Source organism: Octodon degus, unplaced genomic scaffold (genome assembly GCF_000260255.1).
Source record: "Octodon degus isolate 3935 unplaced genomic scaffold, OctDeg1.0 scaffold00004, whole genome shotgun sequence".
Lineage (NCBI taxonomy): Eukaryota > Metazoa > Chordata > Mammalia > Rodentia > Octodontidae > Octodon > Octodon degus.
The window spans coordinates 4,179,875-4,195,054 of NW_004524580.1; the positions used below are offsets into that span (position 1 = coordinate 4,179,875).

A 15,180-nucleotide genomic window follows, 5' to 3' on the forward strand; every position below is an offset into this window, starting at 1 on the left:
CTGAAAGCTACACACTATGGACCTGGCTTCTCACACCACAGAGGGCAAAGCCCTCATGTCATTCCCAGCCCAACTTCTCAGGAGTGTCTACATCTTCCTCAGGAGCTGGGGACAAACTGTTTCTTTCCCTCTGCATTGTGCTCCATTTCTACAGCTTTTCTGTAGTTCCTAGTTTTACTGTTGGTTCCCTACTGATTCTTGGAGAACTACTTATTTTTTCTCTTCACCAAATTATTGTTTTCCAAGTGACTTGATTCCAGGTCCTGGAGAGGGTGTCCTATGTGTCTTGCATTTTTCCAGTTGGCTGGGCCTTGGTGTCCAGATAGTCAGTCAAACATTATTTTCAATCTCTTTGTAGCGAAGTTTTTTTTGGATGAGACCAGGATTTAAATAAGTGGACTTTGAGTTAATTCAACAGTGGATGGGCCTCCTCCAGTTGAAGAATTACATAGAACAAAATCCTGGCAAGGCCACCAGATGACCTTCAGACTTGAATTGCTTGAGTTACAACTCTTCTTTGAATCTACAACCTGCCCTGTCACACACCGGCCTCACTAGGTCTTTATAGTCACGTCAGTCAATCCTTTATATTCTTTCTAGCCATCTGTGTTTCTGCCTCTCTTTTTCTATTTCTAGCCATCTGTGTTAATCAGGCATTCATGTCACACCTGATTAACACAAACCATAAAAGAAAATATATCAATTAAGCTTTATCAGATTAAAAACTTTCATTCATCCAGAAACACATGGAGAAAATGAAAGGTAAATCACACACTGGCAGACACTATCTGATATTTATGTATGTGTACATATCTCTACATATACAACTACATACGGGTACTTAGGAAAAGAACTTGTATTTCAAATAGATGAGGAATTGTGCAAGGCCACAAGAAGGCAATGACAAATGGATGGGATCAGAACAGACATCTCACAAAAGAAGATATGTGATTGAGCAGGAAGCATATACAAATGAGTGCAGAGATGCCTTGACATTTAAGACTGAGAGGACAGGCAGGGGCCCAGTCGGGGCTTGACCAGTCCCTGAGATGAAAACTCACAGACAGCAGGGCAGGGGTGGGAAATGACCCGTCCATCTGGGTTTGTTAATTGGAGCTTATCTGGAAGAAACAAACTTGCTGAGGGTTTATGATGGGAGGCAGATTGTGAGCCCAGGTGGCTATCAAAGTTAAGAACTTATCTTCCCACAAAGAGACAGAGCAAGGCCCAGAGTTAGTTCCCTGAATGTTTGCATTCCAAATAGACAGCTCTCAGTCCCTGAGTTGATGGTTTTGGGTATTAGGTTAATGTCTCCAAGGTCAGAGAAAGGTTTTTGAATTGTAAGCCATTGGGATCCTGTCTACTTCTGGCTGAAACAAATGAATCTCCTGTTGGTATAGATCTTTCTTAGACAGTTAGGCTCATCCTAGCTGACCCTGAGTTGTTGGGAATGACACCAGTGTTTTTTTCAGGTCTGTCACTGTGTGTGTGTGTGTGTGTGTGTGTGTGTGTGTGTGTGTGCTTAGAATCAAAGCAGTTTTATCTGACAGTCTGCAATTTTTCTAGGCCAAGCTTCAGGCCTAATCAAGAAGAGGCCTCAGAAGAGCTTGAGTTTGGGCAAGGGGAGACTTTTCATCACCAGGCATCATAAAACTACTAATTAGCTAAGATAAAATGCAATTGACTGCAAGACATCACCACACATGAAGACTCACAAAAAGCACGAGGAAGAGAGGTACAAACACTCTGTTGAACAGTTTGGCAGTTCGCTGTGCAATCAAGCATGCATTTACCATAGTACTGAGAAATTTTGCTCCTGTGTATGTACACATGAGAAATGCCCATCAAAAAGGGAATGGCTAAACACAGTCTGCCAAGTCCAGATGGCAGCAAACCACTTTGCAATCGAATGGAAGCGGCTATAAATGCCTGCCACAAATAGATGGATCTCGCAATCATGGGGAGTGACAGGAGCCAGACACAGAAGTATATGTACATCCTATGATTTCACTTAGATAAAATTCTGTAAAGTGCAAACAGATGCGTGATGACAGAAAGCAGAAACATGGTCGTCTAGAGACGGGGCTGGGGAAGGGTGTGCTTCGTAGAAATGTGAGGAAAGTTTTGGGGGTGACAGAGATGTTGATGTCTTCATTGGAAATGACACTCCCCAGGAAAACTCATCAAGTCCTATACTTTAGATATATAAAGTTTGTCACACATAAGTATACTCTAATAAAGGACTAAAAATTAAAATGTCAGGTATTCATCAGTACAAACACTTATTTAACACTTTTACTTAAATTAAGGGAACAGAACAGTCATTTTGAAATATCTTAATTTTGTTTGTAATTATGGTATCTGGATACGGAGTTGCAGACTTTCCTCAGAAAGGTTAGCGTATATTTTAAGCAGATCACATGTGGTTGTCATGGCATTTTTTATTCTTTTTAAAGTAACTCTTGAAAACTATAAATACTATTCATAGCTTGAAGACATCTAAAACAGGTCATCTGCCACCAGTTCAGGAGGACACCTCAATCATTATTTATTAACAATCAATTTTATTTTAATACTGGCTTTTCCAAAAGGACTTGCCACCGTGATCTCGTGAATGACACCACCACTGCAAAGCTTTTAGGGCTGATGGCTCTTAATCTTACTGCTGGCAGTGACTGGCCAGCAGGGAGCTTCAGCAGATGGCTGCTCAAATAAGACCACAGGACACTGACTGGAGCATTCTGCTTTTAGGAGGTGATGGGTTCAGGCCCTAGTATGAATTGCTGAATTATTATGGTGGTCATCTAATATGACTGAAGCCCTTAAAACAACAGCTCATCTTCCCAGAGACCACCTCCCCCCTTCTTCTCCAACTCAGCCCAGGGTGCACTTTCCTGGATATCAGTTATACTTAAGTAAAATAGTTTTAAAAATAGCACTTTCTAGAATCAGTTGCAAAGGATATGTACAGTAACATGGTAAGTTTTACTTAGTATAAAATATAAAGGGAAACTCAACCACAGATTTTCAATTAGAAGTCCATACAGCAATAAAACTGGTAATGATATCAAGTATTTAAAAATCTTTATGATCAGTATACATATATATATTTTATATATTACATATGTCCCAGTTATTTATATATTAACATATATCCCAAGGTGTTATAGAATGAATTGAACTTCTTCTAACCCATAGAAATAAGAAAATAAAAGAAACCAAAAATTTGCTTAAAAACTCCAATTCTTTATTTTATTGTTTTTTTTTTTAAAGAGTATAAAATGGCAAAAAAAGTAGAAATGAAAAGATCTCCCAATTCTTTACAATTAATAAATTACAGAATCAAATTTCATCTTCTTATTTAGGATATCAGAAAAACTAAAAATATTTAGGTAAAAAATATCTTTAACCATGGAAAATTGTGTTCATAAATAATGAAGATCAGGTTTAGAAAGTTATAGGAGAGGCCCTGCCAGAAAGCTCAGCGAATTAAAGCTCCTGCTTAGGTAGATGCAGGGACCAGGGTTTGATCCCTGGAGGGCCACGCCAGCTCCCACCCAGGGTGCACTGAGAGGGCAACTGAGATTGGACAAGGTGGTGTGCACCTGTTATCCCAGTGTGGAGGACCACCTGATCAGCTGTTCTTGAAAGAAGAGCAACTGTCTCCATTTTGGCTGAGTACCAGATCCCCAAACATTAGATACTATCTCGATAGCATAATGCAAATTATTTTCCTCTCTGCATATGGCAGAGGTAAATGCAGGCCGCTACCTAGCTCAGCTCACAGTACTCACCTACTTCCCACAATCCACAGTCATTCCTCCTCAAGCCACTCTTCCACCAAACAAAACCCAGGTGCCTCCCTGGGTCAGCCTCTTTGTTCCGGAAAGCCATCTTCATGGCTGTACTTAGGGCCCCTTGACTCCCCAATAATTATAAATATGTTTTAGTGTCTTGTCTTTGGCCATGGGTTCTACTGGGAGTGGTAGATTAAAATTAACTTGGTGAGATTCCAATATTTGGGATTACAAATATTAACTTCTTGGATGGGGAGGAGAACCTAGAGGAGACTCCTACACCCAGCACTTGGGAAGCTGAAAACAGGAGGCTCACTACAAGTCTGATCTGTGTAGTGAGACCTGGTAGACCCTGTACTAAATACATAAAAATAAAGGAAGTTATGTGAGAAACTACCTATTCTCAATAAAATAAATTATTAGATATACTGCATGAAAACCTGTTTTAATTTTAAAAGATTTCTTATTCTCTCTTTTAGTTTAAAGTATGAAATCAAAATCCCATGTTAGAAGAAAGATGAATTGCATTTTTTACTACTTTTTGGTGTAATTTTCTTATGGATGTATATAAATTAGAGATAACTTATCTAGTTTGTGGATAATAGCAGTTTCTCATGTAATTTTACCCAGTTTTTGTGGGAACTCATTTTATGCTGACTGCAGTGGTTAGTAAATCATTCAAATGAATTCACCTTGGGACTTGTGTAGTTAATAACCAAGCCTTCTAGACCCACTCCTTCAAAGCTCTCCATATTAATCAAATGACTCACATTTCTCAAGGCAGAAATAGTCATCATCTCTATTTTATAGGATACGTGCATTGTTTCAAGGATAAATGTCTTGGAAGCATAACGCTATCTTTCCAAATGGCTTTGTATTTCTCTGACTCACAGGGTAATTTGCCATCAAACTGAGTAAAATAATTGTGTACTTCTTCGAAGCAGTTTAATTCTGAGAAGAACAAAATAGGGAAAATGACAAATACTGGAAAAAATGAAAGGAATTTCTAAATTTTAGTCTTACTAGGAAGAGACAAAAGGGAAAATGTATTTCAGGATAGTTATTCAGGGGATGCTTTGAAGAATCTCATCTTTTATAACTCGTCCCTTGATACATTTCAGAGTCTCCTGGGGAAACTGGCCCTTTGCAGTTCATTAACAGTCTGCCCCACTGTATGGAAGAAATTAGTGTGGAGCACACAAGGTATTCTTTTCTCGATAAGAGTTGATTTATGCTTTCTTCAGACCTTGGTTAGTAGTCTAGGAAAGTTTATTACAAAGACATTTTGGTTGTAATTCTGATATCTCTTGAAAAGTGTGTCTAAGACCAGTCTGCTAGTGAACTCATAGTTCTAAGAGTACAAACCACATTGCACACATATGTGCATGTAGAGAAGTGTGTGTTCAGCATGTGGAAAATGGCCGCTGATGTCCGTTATTGCAGGGCTTGGAGGTCTGTGCCCCCACTGATGCTGTCCTTGTCTTCATTTTGCTCCACCTGGAAGCTGCAGCCTTTGGTGTAGCATGCTGAGTTTCCAGGCCTTACGACAGGACAAGTCAGGTGATGGTCTACACTATCGAATGCGCTTCTGGAAGAAAGGTTGCCCGAGCTAGGAGGCAGTCGTTGGCACACAGGGGTGTGGTTCCTTCCTGCCAACACAGGCTGCCTGTACTGTGGCTTGGTGCTTCTGGGAAAGATTTGTTAAGCAACTGCTGTTAGTGGTAATTGTTCAAATTATTTAGATGTCCAGATGTCTTTATAGAACACACCCACATGCATACCCCCCCTACACACACATATTCTCTTACTCACTAACATCCATGCCCCATAAGCACGCATTTACACATATGCCTATGTGCATACCCACACACACACACCATATGCACATTTATATACCCACACAGTCTTTCTCACACACTAACATTCACACATACTAATGCACCCTACATTCAGCAAAAAGAGAAATCTTTCACATTACATACTTTGTAGTGACTAAAACTTTATGGATGCTGAACAGATATAGACTGTGACAGTAGAGCTGACCATTATAGTTTCAATGAAGAGGCGAAGAAATACTTGTTCATTCAAATTTTGCAATTTTTTTATGTATTTGGTACAGGGTCTCACTACACAGATCAAACTCGTAGTGATCCTACTATTTTTGGCCTCCCCAGTGCTGGGATTACAAGCGTGTGCTACTACTTCCGTTTTCAGGCTGGCTCAGCATGCCTGGGGGGCAGGAGCAGTACAGCATGTTGTGCCTGAGATTGAACCCCAGTCCCTGCACTTGCCTAAGCAGTTTCTTTTGCAGTGTTTGGGGATGGAATCTAGGGCCTTGTGTGCAGGAGGCAAGTATTCTACCACTGAATTATATTTCCAGCTCAAAATCAACTTTTAATACAGACATTTGATCTGTAAGTTATATATCAATTTTGGTACTGGGGACCAATTCAGGGACCCTCTAGCACTAAGATAATCCCCAGCCATTTAAAATTTTTTTTTCTTCTGTATTTTAGGGAAGGGTCTACAGGGTGTTCAGGGTTTCACTACTAGATCAGACTCATAGTGATCTGCCTGTTTATAGCCTCCCAAGAGCTGGGATTACAGGTGTGTACCACCATGCCCATTTCTCAATTGCTGTCTCAGTGTGCTCTGGGGGCGGGGCTGGCATGGCAGGCCTAGGGATTGAACCCCCACTCCCTGGACCTACTTGCCGGCACTTTAATCTGCTGAGGTATTTGGCTGGTCCCCCAATTTTTTTTTTTTAATTTTGAGATGAAACCTTGTCAAACTTCCCAGACAGGACTTGAACTTGTAATCCTCCTGACTTAGTCTCCCACAGTTCTAGAACTGCATGACTTTTTAAAAAAAATGTATTTAGTACAAGGTCTACAGGGTCTCCCTATACAAATCAGACTCATAGTGATCCTCCTGTGTTCAGCCTCCCAAGTGCTGGGATTCTAGGCGTGTGTCACTACATCCAGTCTAGTCCTAAGACTACATATGTGTCACCACTTCTGACTATGTCTACAAATTTTAATAAACAAAACCCAGGAAACATAGACCTCTGAACCACACACTTCTACTTATAAATTGTCCAATTTACAAATGAATACAATTACTAATTCCAGTAGGTACATTACTATTTCAGGATTCTATGCCAACACATAAATTCCTACACTTCAGCTTTTCTCATTCAAGGAAGAATCCTGCAGACAGTTAATACTGAGCACCCACTGGAAGCTTATAACCTTGACATTCAAGGTCATCAGGCTGGCCCAAAGGAAGACTAGAACTAATATATTTATTCCTTTGATATCTTACTTGCAATTTAAGATATTGCTATGCTACTTGACATTCTTCACAGAAATGTGAGGGCATCTGAGTTGTTTTTTAAATTAAATAATGCTCCAAAGCAAGAATAATGATATGAGACAAATTATAAGATGGCTTTGATAAAAGCTTAATACATACTTTCTTTGCTGGGTTAGAGTGTGTGTACACTTGTCTCTGTGTTTTCAATAACAAGGAGCAATTCAGCCTTTGATGATGATGGCAAATGTCTCTGAAGGCTGCTGTGTGGTCCACGCGCTGTGAGTGTTCTGACCCACATACTTCTGACGTGAAATTCATGAGTTTATTTTCTTCACATTTGTCAGTTCTCTGGACACCAACTGTTGTCCTGTAATTCTACCCCATTCTGGCGCTAATTGTTTAAGATTAGTACAAACCACAAAAGTTGAGGCCTGTGGAGTTTTCGATGCCAATGTTAAGTCTTGAATCTCCCCTACTTCTGACTGACAGACTACAAATTGAAGTTTCCCGTAGTTCCCCTTCTTGGGTTCAATAATTTGCTAGAATGACTCAGAGATCTCAGAAATATGTTTGACTGACTCTTTTCAGCTTATAAATGGACAACTCGGGAACAGCCAAAGAGAAGCATTTCCTAGGGCAAGGCAAGTGTTTTGATGTGGGGCATCTATACCTTTTCAACACTTTGCCTTCCCAGCACCTCAGTGTGTCCCCCAACTCAGAAGCGCTAGGTCCTTATCTTTTTGTGGTATTTTTTTAAAAAAATATATGGGGAAAGAATCTTGCTCTCTAGTTCATGCTGAATTTAAGTTCACTATGTAGCCAAGGCTGGCTTCAAACTCACGGCGATCTTCCTGCCTCAGCCTCCAAAGCGCTGGTATTATAGACGTGCACCACCTTGCCTGGCTGGAGAATCATCATTTAGGAGTGTCTGTGGGGAGTTCATCACACAGGCACAGTTGGCTGAATTATTGACACCGGAGACTAGCATCACCTTCAGGCCCTCTTCCCTTCCTTGGAGGCGCTGAATGTTCCTACATCAGTCAGCTCCGTTGCCAGCCAGTCTCCTGACGCGATCTCAGAGGCCAGCAGGCCCTTTTTACATGCAAGTGTGGCTGAAGGAGGCTATTGTGAATCCAAGCATATGTTCCTTGCTGGTCACTCAGGGGCCTCTGGAGGTCCTCAAGCTCTGTGCCAGTTCAGTAGCTCCGTGCGGCATAGACCAAATAAAGGGTCATGGCATGCTGTCTGAGGTACACATGTGTACCCCAGAGATGTTACGTTAAAAATTGCTGCCACCACCCAAAATAAAAGTGTGTGGGAGGAGTGCCCCAGGTTCTCTATCTTGATTATATTTACTTATTTTCTTAAAATTCGGTATATTTCTTTGTCTTTATCCACTCATTTAAAGTTTAATTAAACTTTCCTATAGGGGATGACATATGTATTATATACAATTATATATACTAAGTTGAAGTAAGTTTACACTGAATACAAAGTCATATTAGTTTTAAAGTTTCCCCAACTGTTGCCTATGTTATTTACAATAAATTTTTAAAGGAAACCTTAGAGGGCCAGCCAAATAGCTCAGCAGACTGAAGCACCTGCTTAGATAGGCTCAGGAACTGGGGTTCGATCCCCAGTATGCCATACTGGCCCTGCCCCCACGGCACACTAGACAGCTGGAGAGATAGTGACTGAGTCTGGGCGTAGTGGTGCACACCTGTAATCTCAGTGCTTAGGAGGCTGAAAACAGGAGGATCACTACAAGTCCAATCTGTGTAGTGAGACCCTGTATTCCCTGTACTAAAATACATTTAAAACAATTTAAAAAATAAAATAAAAAAAGGAAATCTTTTCGTGGCCTTACAAGGGTCCACATGCCTCATCCTTCCTTAGGGTGGTACCGCATGGGCCTGGCTTGCTTTCTGTCCAACGAAAACCAAGAAACTTGTCCTTCCCTTAGGACTTTTTTTTTTTTTAATTAATTAATTAATTTATTTATTTTGTGTGTGTGTGTGGCCATCTCAGCCCACCAGGGGGCGGGGCTGGCTGGCATGTGGTGCTGGGGGATTGAACCATGGTCCCTGTGCTTTGCTAAGCTTGTTCTAAGTAGGTGCTTTAGACCACTGAGCCATCTCACCAGCCCCCCTTAGGACTTTTGTTCTTACTGGTTCCTCTTTCCTTTGATCTTTATGTGACTTGAACTCAAAAATTCTTTCCAGAGACACCTGCCAGGCACTGTCAAGTCTGGTCAGCTTCTACTAAATAGCCCAGGTTGATGTTTTTGTTAACGCTGATCTCTAGCTCCCCTACCTAGCTGTCCTAAGGAGAAGTCTCACACGCTTTCTGTTTTCTTACAGTTTCCCCAAACGCACCAGTCAGTGCTGACACAGTGTGGAAGCTGGCGGAGGGGAGATCACTCCATTCAGTGAGCTCTGACAACTTGTAAAGCATGAAAGGCTTCGAATGTACTTCCATCACTCCTAGTCTACACATTCTTCCTTCAGTCTACGTTCTGTTTTTAAATTTAAACAATCTTTTATTTATTTGGTACAGAGTCTCACTACTCAGCTCAGACTCATAGTGATCCTATCTCAGCCTCCCCACTGTTGGGATTATAGGAATGGGCCACCACACCTGGCTTCAGTGGCTGGCTCAGAGCAGAGCATGCGGTACTGGGGATTGAACCTGGGTCCTTTCGCTTACCAGGCAGGTGCTTAGTCTGCTGAGCTACCTCCCCAGTCCTTCTAGTCTACATTCTAATACTAAGTATTTTGGAGCAGCTTATATTAATTAGAGCAATACCACCAGCCCTACCACATTCTTCAGGGCTCGCATATAAGTCTGCTCCCCAGTCAGGGCACAAAACACTGTATTTTGGTCACTTGCCCTCCCTGTGTTTGTTGGAACCAATTATTCTGGTTCATAGGAACCAATTATTTCTGTCAGTGGCTTTCCCTGCTTCTAAGGACTTGGTTCTCTCTTCATTCAGTCAGCAAAAGAGAGAAAAGACGACAGAGAAGACATATTTTCAAAAACCATCTCAACCGTGAGGTGGTACCTGTCACCTCACTCTCAGCCATGTGGGCCACCGTAACTGCCAGCCAGACTGGGAATGCAGTTCAGCTGTGACTGCAGAAGAGGAGGTGGGATTTGGTGAGTGCACAGCAGAGCCCTTCAGGAAAGACTGCTCTCATCCTCCGCTTGAACCTCAGCCCAGCCTTTCCTCAAGGAATCGGAGCCTTTCTTTTTGGATTACATCTGGTGGCAGATCCTGATTCATCAGCTGGTGTTCCTCTGAAGTGTTCCCCCTGTCCACATTGAAATCCTATTTTCCTTCACTTGGGTGTTAAAAGTCAGAGTCAGCTTTTTGTCTCCTGGACTGAATGCCTGAAGAAAGCAACTTAAGAGGAAGAAAGGTTTATTTCCCTCTGCTCCTTCCAGAGGTTATAGTCCATGGTCATGAGGAGCCATGGCTGTCAGGCCAAGGGTGAGGCAGAAATGTCATGATGTGCCACCATACCCTGTTTCAGTGGCCAGCATGGCTGTGACAGGGGCTAGTACAGTACTGGGCATCGAAACGGGATCCTTGTGCTTCCAGGCAGGTGCTTAGGCCACCGAGCTATCTCCCAGTCTCTAAGCACTATTCTAGGTACAAAATTTGGAGCCCTGGGTTTCATCCCCTTAGTCTTGGATCATGTCTCTGGCACCTAGAGCGCACACCTTCCATGCGTGCATCCTCATCTCCCTGATCCTCAGATCCGTATGTTCATTAGCCTGGCACGGCTGTCACCTCTGTCTACTCCTCTGATCAGGCTGTGGACTTTCAGTTTACTACATCATTTTTGAAATGTCCCCATTGAGGGATGCTCTGTATGTTCTTCATATTAGTGGCTATCAGCATTTTGCCTGGAATTCTAGACAATTCTTTCTTTTTTTCTTTTTTTGGTGTTGGGAATTGAACTCAGGGCCTCGCACTTGCCGGGCAGGTGGTGTGCCACTAAGCTACACCCCTAGCCTGAGACAATGCTTTAAAACTTCTTTATATTGTAACATCCACCGTACGATACCCACTTTGATCATCTACTTTGCAGGCTTCCCATAGTTACTTATCAAGGCCTACTGTCATGATAACAGCATCGTATAATCATGGAGGGAAAATTTGGGATTAAACAGATCTAGATTTAAATCCATATACCATTTTACTAACTGTATAATCTCTTGATGGGAGTGCTAATACTTATCGCACAGGTTTATTGTGAGGATTAATTGAAATAACAAAGTGCTTGGCATACAGTAGTTTCTCAATAAATATTGATGGGTAATACATCCATCTTCATATTTGCATGTGGGAACCCTGGAATAGATAATACAAGTGTTTGGCAGAAGGAATAAATTACTCATTTGCCTTCATACTGGCAAGTAGTCCCTGACCAAACGTTTTGCTTTGTTGAATGCGGACTGGATTTTAGGAATTTGTTCATGACGTCTGCATTCTGACAGTAGGAGATCAGGGACAAGAGAGCCACCAGGCAGGACTGTCCAGGCTGTTCACCACATGGCAGAGGGTGCCATCCTTAGAGCACAGGCTGTGAAGGGACCTGCTGGAAGTCCTCAGGGAACAACCATGGGGATAGGTGACTTTGCTTAAATAGATTTCATGGTTTCTTTCACTACAGTGAAGAGAAATGAGGTTTCCTAAGACTTTGTTCATGTTATCCAAGCTCTGGCGGATTGTGCTTTAGTCTTTTAAATATAAATCACATGCTTCTAATGGAAGATCAAAAGTCAGCATTTGAATGTGCCAATAATTATAAGCACTAACTAAATTTAATTATTTTGCAAACTTAGTAGAGTAAGCTGCTTGACTGATAGAAAACCAACTAGTCAAGGGAAAAAAGGGAGATCACTTTTGTCTTGATAATTCTAAGATACTTAATATTCTTTGAAACTATGCATTGAGAGATGGTTCGATAAACAAAATATATTTTCTCCTCTTATCTGCCTGTTCTTCTATACTCAAATTGAGGATCCTCAAAGACATAGATGCAATTTCCTAGACCAGTTTAGAAAAATACCATAAGGGAATGCATTTCAGATTTGCAGATATGAATATCCTACCAATACTGTGGCAAGTTAATTTGAAATCACAAGTTCCAGCTAGAATAACTAATATGGATTTATATAGCTGCTGTTCCTGTCACCATACGGTCATGAATGTTTTATAGATTTTTTTATATAGTCCAAGAAAAACAAATTACAACTGTTCCCTCTTGCATTGTCAACTAGGTAAGCAGATGTGACTGCTGAGAGGCCAGGTCTTCGGGGAGTCATTGCTGTGCTACCAAAATTAAAATTGGGCTTGAAGCTTGGGGCACCCAGCTCAAATTCCCTAATTACATTTAGTAAGACAAATCATCTTAAATAAACATGACTGCTGCTTTATTGGTAAAGATTTGGAAGATGTTATGTAGCAATCCATTAAGGATCAAGGCAAAATGATTAAATGTCAGTTACTATGATTTTTATGCTTCCTTAGGTGTCAGTCGTGTTTTGGAGCTGTTCCAGTGATCATTTTCTCCATCCAGCACAAATGAATTTGCTCCACTAGTGCTGGCTTTGCCATTTGGCTCATCCTTTGACATTTTCCCAGCCCTCAGGTGTTGAATGTGATCCTTCAGCTTTAATTCAACAGCAGAAAAAAGTGAAAGAATTCTAAAATGGCCTAGTTAGCCTCATATCCTATCGAATTAATAAAAGGCCTTTTCCCTGTGTGCAGCCTCCTTCCAACTTCCCGCACTTCTATTAGGAAAGGGGATTTCTCTGTCTGGCTTGGCCTGTGTGTGTTCCAGTCCTGGTCAGCCTCTTTTCATTTTCTAAATGGAAACTTAATGCACATAAAATTAACAGCAAATCTGGTCAGGGTAATTTGCATAAATTATAAGACATTTTTATTAATTTCTGAGGGCTTATCTCTACAAGAGAGGATGTACAAATTTGAGCATTAATTAAGCCATGATTACCTTTGTTAATGAACATAAGCACACACGAAGCATCCTAATGGGGGGCATGCTGATCGGTGAAGGCGCTGTATTGTGTGGGCAGACATAGTGCAGTTGTGCGGTGGGATTTCACTGCATAAGGAAATTGTTTACTTTTGTTAATCTTTATTCTTTTCACAAGCAGATGAAGCAAAAAAAAAAAAGTTATGGGAACAGTTGCTTTGAAAAAGTAAAGTTAAATGAGTGTGGTGGTGCATGCCTGTGATCCCAGCTCTGAGATGGGATCTGAGGGGAGGCTGAGACAAGAGGATCACTATGAGTCTGAGCTGCATACTGAGACCCTGTATTAAAGAAAGAAAGCAAATTTGGGCTGGCCAGATAGCTCAGCGGATTAAAGCACCTGCTTAGGCAGACAAAGGGACCGGAGTTTGATCCCAGTCGTGCAGTGCTGGCCCCACCCCCGGAGTGCATTGAGATGGCGTGGTGGTGCACACCTGTAATTCCAGGGCTTGGGAGGCTGAAAACAGGAGGATCACTACAAGTCTGATCCATGTAATGAGACCCTATAGACCCTGTCCTAAATACATTTAAAAAAAATTTTTTTTAAAGTGAGATTTGAAAGGAATGGAATATATTCTGTTCCTGGTAAAAAATAGAATGAACTTGTCCCAAGGATAAATCACTCTGCATTCTTAATTGACTGCTGATTACAGTAATTATGTTCTTAAATTGGCCTTAATGTTTAGGTATATTTCCTTCTCTGTTTCTTCTGTCTCATAATGACTTCTTAGTACTCTTTTTATTGATGACTTCTTTTTATTGCTGCTAGCGAGAAATGTCATCCAAGAAAATTAGAGTTTAAAAGGGAGCATAGGTCACTGCGACTTTGAGGAAGGAAAAATTTCCTTCAGCATTCAATTTACTCTTTTTCTTTTTTTAAAAATTTTATTGAGAAACAAATAGCAATGAGACAATTTCAAAACAGGTTACCAGGACAGTTACAATAATTAATACATTGCATATTGTTGTCTTTGTAGTGGTTATTCATAGTATAAAATGCAAACATGATATCCTATCCAAATACTACTAGTACAAATCTTTCTTCTCATTGAACTAAGAGAAAGTAACTGTATATGTATTCGATTTTGTATATACAGATACAAAGTGGTCCTTCATCTGTATCCCTTTTTTTGTTTAGTTTTGTCAGAGATGGGTACTCCATTGCCATTTAAATACTGTAGGTGGGTGAATTCAGCAAAATAATCCAATATAATGCAGTAGTCCATAATAGTAGTGGGTTATCTGTAGGACTGGCAATGTCAGAAGTTGTTGACTTGAGCCTTTTACAGCTCAACATATTAATATGGCATTACCTTTTATACCTCATATTTATACTTTTCTGCTGGATGGTTAAGACCAAGTTTGCCCCCACATTTTGTGTTGCCTCTACCTTTTCTTTTTCTGTTTCTCAAGGTGTCTCCTATTTGTCCTAAGTTCTCTTTAGTGTAGACTTGTTCTAATGAAGTCAGTCTGAAGAGTGCTCACCAAAGCTCTACCTATCTGCTTCCATCTTTCAAAATCTACCTGTTTGATGTTCCAGTGTTTGCTGATGATCTTGCTGGGCTGCTGATCAAACTGATAAACAAAGCTAGTGTTAGTGGACAGAGTAAAGTGGGATGAATTGCCCCCTGAAAGGTAGGGGCAACACTGGAAAGCATTCAGTCTTATATCTCTTGTTCATGTCCTGCCTATAGTATTTTTAACCTATTGTGAGCCATTTAGGTTTTTTAAGCTTCAGTTTCCATATCTATAGCATTGAAAGATTCAATTGAGACTATATAATAGCTGATATTTAATTGGTTGCTACAGGCCAGGGATTAGTCTAAGGGCTTTTCGTCTATCAACGCAAGATCACCCTGCCTATACAGAACAATGAACATTGCTATCCTCCTTTCCTTTTTTTTTTTTTTTTTTCATTTTATGTATTTGGTACAGGATCTCACTACACAGCTCAGACTCACAGTGATCCACCTGTTTTCAGCCTCCCCAGTGTTGGGATTACAGTG

At 40.8% G+C, this 15,180-nt stretch overlaps 1 pseudogene; it reads right to left on the reverse strand.

Moving 5' to 3' along the window:
- LOC101559861 overlaps nt 1-15,180 on the reverse strand; it is a 35,179-nt pseudogene that overhangs the window by 10,253 nt on the left and 9,746 nt on the right.